This window comes from Octodon degus, unplaced genomic scaffold (genome assembly GCF_000260255.1).
Source record: "Octodon degus isolate 3935 unplaced genomic scaffold, OctDeg1.0 scaffold00001, whole genome shotgun sequence".
Classification (NCBI taxonomy): domain Eukaryota; kingdom Metazoa; phylum Chordata; class Mammalia; order Rodentia; family Octodontidae; genus Octodon; species Octodon degus.
The window spans coordinates 39,138,884-39,147,232 of NW_004524577.1; positions in this window are offsets into that span (position 1 = coordinate 39,138,884).

The window sequence follows — 8,349 nt, forward strand, 5'->3', positions numbered from 1 at the left end:
CCCGCGCACTCCGCGGTCGCCGCCGCCCCCTGCCGGCCGCGGGAGGCGACGCGGTGCGCGCGGGACGGGGCCTGCGCTCGGAGGTGAGCTGCCTGAGGCGCGTCCAGGCGTCTACTGTCCCTCTTCAGACTTCATTCCTTTTATTATTTTAAACGCTGGCGTCGCCCTGCCGCGGGAGCTCGAGTGTCTGGCGGACGTCGGCCCGCTCCTGGCATTGCGGCCTGGGGGCGCGGAGGCGCTGAGCGGTCCGTAGGGGCGCGCCCGGGGACGTGACCTCCGGGCGCTGCAGCGACGCCGGGACATCGACGCGCGGCCCCGGGTGCTGCCGCTCGCGCCCTCTCGGGGGCTTCTCGCCCGGAAGGGGAGGAAGGCGCAGGGCCGGCTGGAGCCCCGCGAGGGCGAGGTGGCGGTGGCGGTGGCTGTGACCCCAGGGAGCAGCCTGTGACCCCGGGGGAGCAGCCTTGGGACCCAGCAGGTTCCTGGGGGGCAGTGGGGGCGGGGTCAGCCAAATCCTGATCCCTCCTGCACAGATGAAGAGAATAAAACATTGCTCTAGGCAGGGCAGGCCGCGTGCCCGTAAGCGCAGGACACATGTTGGCTTTTGCTATTGTTTGGGAAAGCCGAATGGCTGGCTTCTTTCATAAAGAGAATAAAGGTCCTAACGTTGCCATCGCTGCAGGGCCGTGCACCAGGGACAGCTCGGCCTTCTTGTTGTAGCTGCTCTGAGGTCAGAAACCATCGCTTCCCAAACCATCGCTGACACCGTATTATTTTTCAGGTAACTAGATTTTAAAAATCACTTCCTGAAATATTAAACAACTTCAGCATTCTCTGGTTGCCTTGTTTCAGGTCTTCTTTTCCTCCAGTGTGTAATTTGCCCAAGGTTTTGCTTCTCGATATTCCCTCTTATTAAGCCTAGCCTAATTATTCCTTTGAAGGCAGCTCTAATTGGCGTTCAGCATTCATATGTCATTAATTTCAGCCTGTCCCTGGACCCTTTTCAAGCAAATCTGGGAAACAAGCCAGAAAAAAATGCAGCATTAATGTAAGAGCGGTGGTGTCATAAACAGCCTGCACAAATCCACCACCCTGCACACCAGAATTGCTCCCACAGTGGGTACCCTGAAGCAACACAAGACCTTAATTCAGTTCAGTAGGCCAATTCCGAATTACAACGTTCTCTCCTAAAAACTGACCCTGACCATTTTATAGTAAGCAAGAGGGATCATTGAATTTCAGTGTTAATATTTTATGTGGGTAAACACAAGAAGTCTCCAGTCACTAAATGTCTTGAATACAATTTATTTTTATTAATTCATGCGAGGTTAACCAAGAATAAAACAAACATGTAGTTTCACCTACTGGTAATTAATTTTAGATGGAAGAGTTAGTTGTAATAACACAGGTGCATTTCTGCCTCAGATTTGGCTTTTGCTGTTTTTTCTGTCTGAACCTTCTTCAAATGTACCATGTTGTCCCCGCACTTCTTCAGAAGCATCCGGCTTTCCCATGCCTCCATCCATCTCAGAGAATGAAGGCAAAAGGATCCTGGATACTTGGGTCCCTGGGTCACATTTTAACCTCAGTCCCATTTTGTGAGAAAAAAAAATCCTGCATTGGGCGGAGCCCTTGAAATTGCAGGGTTTGTTGCGAAGAGGACTGGCATTCGTTACCCTAACACAGCCTCCCTACCTCCATCCTGGCCGCCATCGCCTAGTTCATTTTTCTTTGTAGCACTTACTACCTAACAGAAACACCTCTGAACATTAATTATCTTGTCCTGTTAGAATTCAGGGCTCTGAAGATAGGGCAGTAAACAAAAGGGACATGCTAGGTAGGCACCCAGTAAATATTTGTTCAGTGAATAAATGAGGAAATGCCCACTAACTCCCTCCGTGGATGAGGTCAGCTCTCAGAAGTGGCTCTTACTGTGTCTGGGTTGCTTGGACTGGGTCCTTTGGCTGCCACCTGTAACAGTGTTTCTGAGGGTAAACTAACAACTCTCTCTCTCTCTCTCTCTCTCTCTCTCTCTCTCTCTCTCTCTCTCTCTCTCTCTCTTTCTCTCTCTCCTCCTCCTCTCTCTCTCTCTCTTTTTGGTGGAACTGGGGATTGAACTCAGGCCCTTGTGCTTGCCAGGCGAGCGCTTATTCTACTGAGCCATCTTCCCAGCCCAATAACACCTCTCTTTAGAGCTAAGTCAATCACCCGGAACACCACTGCAGGTTTTCTAAGATTGCTAGAAATGTCACCATTGCTGAGTTGGTCTTTATTTTTAAAATAACTGTTATTTGCTACTTGAAAACCATTCACAGAATGCATCAAGCATGGTATGAATGCGTACTTATGATTTTAAACACAATTCCACCCTATTTGTGTCATATCCTGCTGTGTTTCCACAGCAGCTTTCCCATGCGCAGAGAAGACATTGTCATTTCTGTTATCCAAGAGAGAACACCCACCTCCAGAGGGGCTGTCTGCTGAGGTCGCTGGTGAGTGGCCCAGGAGCTCCTTGGCTACCCTGGAACTTCAACCCACTGAGTCATAGGTCTGCACCTGCAGGTCCTCCAAATAACTCATTATTAAAGAGCGCTGCCCACTTTGTAGAAACTTAATAGTGAAAGTTTAATGGGAGGATTGGGTTTAAGGGCAGCGCTGTGGCTGAAATAAAGGCCCTATGCCCTGGGACTGACTTGGGTAAGCCTGGGCTTTGGGCTCCATCGAGGCAGGAGTTTCTGCCTGCTTTGTTCACTGCTGTGTATACTCAGCATTCTAAATGAAATATTTATTAAATAAGCAAATGATACATGAAGCTTTCCTTTGTCTACAAAAATGGGAATAATAACCCACCTCATGGGGTCATGTTGGGATTTAATGACGTGGTGCATTCCCATGGTATTTTATAGTGCTCAAGCGAAAAGTAATTTTAATATAGTGCAGTTCTTAGTTGAAATTATATTTCTAAATTCTGTGATTCATTCTGAAGGTGAATTTTTGAGGTATTGTGGATGAATTCTCATTTTTGGATTCTGTAATTTTACCTTCCTCTGCAATAGTATTTACAGTTGAGAATGTACAAGTACCTACAAGATTATCCAGCAATATTGAACAGATCCCTCATTTTCCCTTGAGCTCCTTCATCCACACTTCTCATTTCTGCTTCAAAATCAAAACCAGGACCTGATGTGTATTTATTACCTGACAGCTCCCTTTAGAAATGATCCTCTCTCCTCAAAATATGCTTTTAGTAACTTAACTCAGCTGTTGACTAATGACCCTGTTCTTGTAGATACATTTCCTTATTTGTGCTTGAGACGCTCCCATCTTGGGGCCGGGGAGATAGCTCGGTGGTCTAAGCGCCTGCCTGGCAAGTCCAAGGACCCAGGTCCTATCCCCAGTACCCCATGCTGTGCTGGCCCTGCACCAAGACGGCCATGGAAACCAGGCATGGTGGTGCATGCCTGTAATCCCAGCGCTTTTAGGCTGAGACAGGAAGATCTCTGAGTCTGAGCTGTAGATCAGCAAGACCCTGTACCAAATAAACAAATAAAAAATCATTAAAAACAACTCTCATCTTGAATTGTGGCTTCTATATTTCTTCCCCTGGTCAGTATATCTACACTTTCATGGTTTATAAGTCAACATTCCCCAATGCTTTGTACCAGAAGTCACAAATTGTCAAACCAAGGCCTGAATCTGGCCTAATGCTTGCTTTGATCAGCATTTAAAATACACATGTTCCCTTAGAATGAATTAACTTACAATTTCTCAGTGGTCCAAGATTCACGTACATTCAATCAGAACCATACTTTGCATTGTGAATTTTATCTTTTCGAATGTGTGGCATGATGCTCTTTTGTGATACTGGGTAGCAGGGAGCTGCTACTCCTCAGCCATGGGATCAGGAGGGAAAAAAAGTATCCTGCACGCAGGAGATGGGCTGCACTGTGCTGTTCCAGAAGGCGTATTAAATGTATCTTCAACTTACATTTCTCATGCATGAAGAGTTGATCAGCTGAAACCCACTGTAAGTTGAGCAACCACTGATTAAGAATTTCTCACTGAAAACTAAGATTTGTGACTTCTCGGAGTAGAAAAAGTACCTGATGTCATGCTGAGCCAGCATTTCTGCATAGCAACAGTTACCTTTTCCTTTTGTCCGTCGTGTCCCTTCTGTTCTTCAGCACCATGCCCAACGCTACCTTCTGTAAGCACTCAATAATTTGCCCTTCTTGGGTCTTCCAAGGCAGGAGCAGAAACCCTCAGAGCGTCACCATGGTAATTCTACAGACCTTTCTGACACAGCCCTCTTTCCTCAGGTATTTTCTGGACACTGCACACAGAACATCTGCCCTTGTCCACTGAACAACTAGCCATCAGAATAGAAAAGTAACCTCTGGTTCCTCCCTCAAGAACTGGTAAGTAAATTTGATACAGAGCCCATATCCTATGGCGGTGATAGGGAAACTTTTAGAGCCCAAGTACCCAAACCAAACCCAAAACCCACTTTCTTTTTTGTACTGAGGATTGAATTCAGAACCTTGTGCTTGCCAGGCAGGCGCCTATGCTGTTAAGCTATCTCACTGACACTCAAAAATCCACTTATTGGGCCAGGGAGATAGCTCAGTAGAATAAGCGCTTGCCTGGCAAGCGCAAGGTCTTGAGTTCAATCCCCAGTACTGGAAAACAAACAAACAAAACACTTATTTAACCCAAAGTGCCAACACTGCAGCTAAACCTAAATACTGAAGTTTTAGTTTAGAAAAAAACATCTCCTACATTAACATCTTTGGTCTTCAGAACACAATCATGGAACTTTCATCAACACAAAACAGCTTTTTATTGAAAGGTAGAAGTTCACATCTGGTGTGCTTTTGCTCAGTGAATGCGATCTTGGCTGTTGTCTGCCTGTGGGTATTTTGTGCACACGAGAAGGGTAAGGCCAACACAGCTTTGGACTGAGGAGTCCTCGAGTCACCGGGAGGCAGCGTGCTTGAGGCGGAAGCTGGACCTGATGGCTGATGTGTGGGGTATCTCAGAGTCATACATACGTCGGGGTGCACAGCCAGTCACTAAAGACCTGTGGGGTGGGAAGTTAGCACAGAGCCAGCGTGTGGGGCTGGAAACTCCCTTTTGATTCTCTTGTTCTCCACACGCCCGGGAGGGAGGGACTAGATAGAGAGAGGAAATTTAGAAGAGCGGTATCTTACTGGAGAAAACAAAACCCGCTTTTCCGCTGCTCTCATGACACCATAATGAATGCAGAAGCCATCAGGGACTTCCTGAGGTGTGGAGGTTTCTCCCCACCAGCAAGCAAGCAATTAATTGTGCTGCAGCCAACTGATTCAGTTATATTTCAACAGTGCAGATTAGGTCAGATCCCACAACTGGAGGACTCTGACCTAAGACTGCCCCAGTTTCAAAAGATAGCCACGCGCCTTGGGCTGTGACCCTGCTTCCAAAAAGCTATAAATCAACACAAGCATAATTTCCTCCTTGCTAAACTGGCTCACAGAACTTGGGGAACTCAAGGAAACACTGATGCTTGCTGTTTTGTAGCAAAGGATGCAGATGTAGAGAAGAAGGAAGCAAGGCCCAAGAGGACACAGGTCGACCTTCCAAGCCCTCTGCCTCACGGCCCTCCCAAGACGTCCCTGAGTTAGCATGCAGAAGCTCTCTGACCTCTGCCTTCATCTCTTGATCAGACTTAGGAGTTCCCCTGTAAAGAGGAGACGAGAACCCCCAACTCATCTCCCCCATGGAGCAGTCTGTCAGCTCTTGTCAGGCTGGGGATATAGCTCAGTGGCATAAGCACCTGCCTGGCAAGCACAAAGTCCCAAGCATTTCAACACGTCACAGAAGATCATTCCAGGACCCATCAGAGTGATTATACACAACACTAGAAAAATGTATTCAGGGGTTGACAGCTCTAGGGTGAGGCACAGCATGGCCTGGAATTGAGAATTATGGGCTTCTGAGGTGGCCTCAGGACAGATGATGTAGGTCATGAGTGTTCAACCTTGTGACTCGCCTGGCCCACACTGAATGAGAAAGGCTGTCTTGGGCTGCATACAAAATGCACAATAGAGTTCATGTATGTGTAACAAAACTTCTTTTAGTATTTTTTTTGTTACAAGATTTTAAGAGGAGGGTGACATCAACATAAAACTGGTGTGATATTTGACCTTGTTTCTGTGAAGCTAGTGCAGTAATCTGTTTTCAGTGAAAGTAGTTGCCCATCTTTAATCATTAAATGAAAAAACTTACATGTTGCTATGATTTGTGTGTAATTGTCCCCCTAAAGCCTCCTGCAGTCATTGGAGTGGCTCCTAGAGTTGGTGATTAATTCATGATCCAAAGGGGGGCTTATAGGTGTGAGTGCTACACTGGCGAGTAATGTGCATACAATAGAAGGAAGGGAGAGAGGCTTGCTAGCTGCTGCAGCTGCTGCTCCTCCTTTTGCTATTTGCTGTTTGCCACCTCTATGAATGGCTGCCCTCTGCATGTGCTACTCTCTCTGGGAGCCAGCTGAGTATGGACTGAAACCATCACAAAATGTGAGCTAAATAAATGTTTCTTTCCTTCCTTTTGGGTGTTGGGTATTTTGTCCCAGCAAGGAGGGAAAACTAACTGAGACACATGTCTACTGAGTAACATAAGCATGTGTCTTCACAGACACACGCCTGTGTAGGTAGGGTGAAATGCTACCATCCATTCTTCCCCCCCCCCATAATTTTATTGAGAAACAAATAGCAATGAAATAGTTTCAAATCAAATTGGTAGGACAGTTTCAATAATTAACACATTGCATACTGTCTTCCTAGTGGTTATTTGTTGTACAAGATGCAGACATGATACCTTATTTGCAAGCACTGTTAGAACTAATCTCCCCCAAAATAAATTAATTAATTAATTAATTAATTAAATAAAAGAACTAATCCCTCTATTCACTGAATTAAGAAAATGTAGCTATATATCTATCCTAACCGTTTTGAATACACAGATACAAAAATGGTTATTCATCTGTATCCCCTTTTTTTGTTCAGTTCCATCATTTAAATATAGGTGTGTGAACTCAGTAAAATATTCCAAAATAGTCCAGTAGTCCATAATAGTATTGGGTCTTCCACTTGACTGGCAATGTCAGAAGTTGTTGACCTGAGTTCCCTACAGCTCAACCTAACAGCATGGCTTTACTTCTTATACTTCATTTTTATACTTTTCTGCTGGATGATTAAGACCAAGATAAAGCAAGACCTATGTAACAAGAGTTGTCTACCATCCATTCTTGTAGGAGGCCTTTGATGGGATAGGGAGGGGGGCAGAGTTGGCACCACACTGTGCCCTCCCCTCCCAGACAGTGTTCCTTTGTCACCTTTAGTCTCTGACTTAGCCCCACACAATTGGGTCTTGAAAAATACTGCTAACAAGTTTGGAATCCCATGCACTCACATTCTAGCTGCCAAGAACCACATCGGCTGGACACATCTGATCTAGGGTGTGTGTTTCTAGTATCTATCAGATTGCCTATTAGTTAGGGTAAAATGCAACCATTCACCTAGATTTGAAGTTTAGAAATATGGTACTCAACCAATAACTCTTTCCTTATTTATGGTTGTTGGTCTAAAGAATTCATGGATGTATATAGTACTAGAAGCAAAGCATAGGCTCAATTTATAGACCTTTTCAATCTTTAGAATTCTTAGGGAGTAAGAAGACAGGACAAAGTAAAAAAGGCATTGTAACTTTGAGTAACACTGTGTCTTGAAGCAGCAAGATTTTTACAAGTATATTTTAAAATTTTTAATTTCTTTGTGCTCAGCCTTTCTGTATTTCTGTTCTATCTCAGCTTCATGACATAGGTGCAAGTGATTACTCCATAGGCCTTTGGTGATCAGTTTGAGTTTTAACCCTTCTCCCCTCCCAAGATGGTAGGAGAATGAGGGGAAAATACAGCCCTCTAATCCTGCACTGGGATTCCCTGTAACCAGCTGCCACCCTGGAGCTACCGAAGGGCTACCAACTATCAGTCTACTTCCAAGTATAGATAAAGGGCACTTTCCACATTGAGGATTACAAGGATTTTCAAGGTTATGTGGCCAGGAATTAGAAGATGACCAAATACATATTTCCCGGTACTATACTTGAAAACTGAAAGAGAATGTAAAGGAAGAGAAAAAGGTGGTCCTATCAGAAAAAGGTGAAGAGCATTTACTTGGGTCTAGCAAAAGGTCATTCAGTAGACTGATTGTATCTAGACCCTGCTGGCTGACCCCAGATCTGTGGCCCGCTGGAAGTTCCTTTTCGTTTCCTCTTTGAATCCTGAATTTGCTCCTTCTCCCTCCCTTTCTC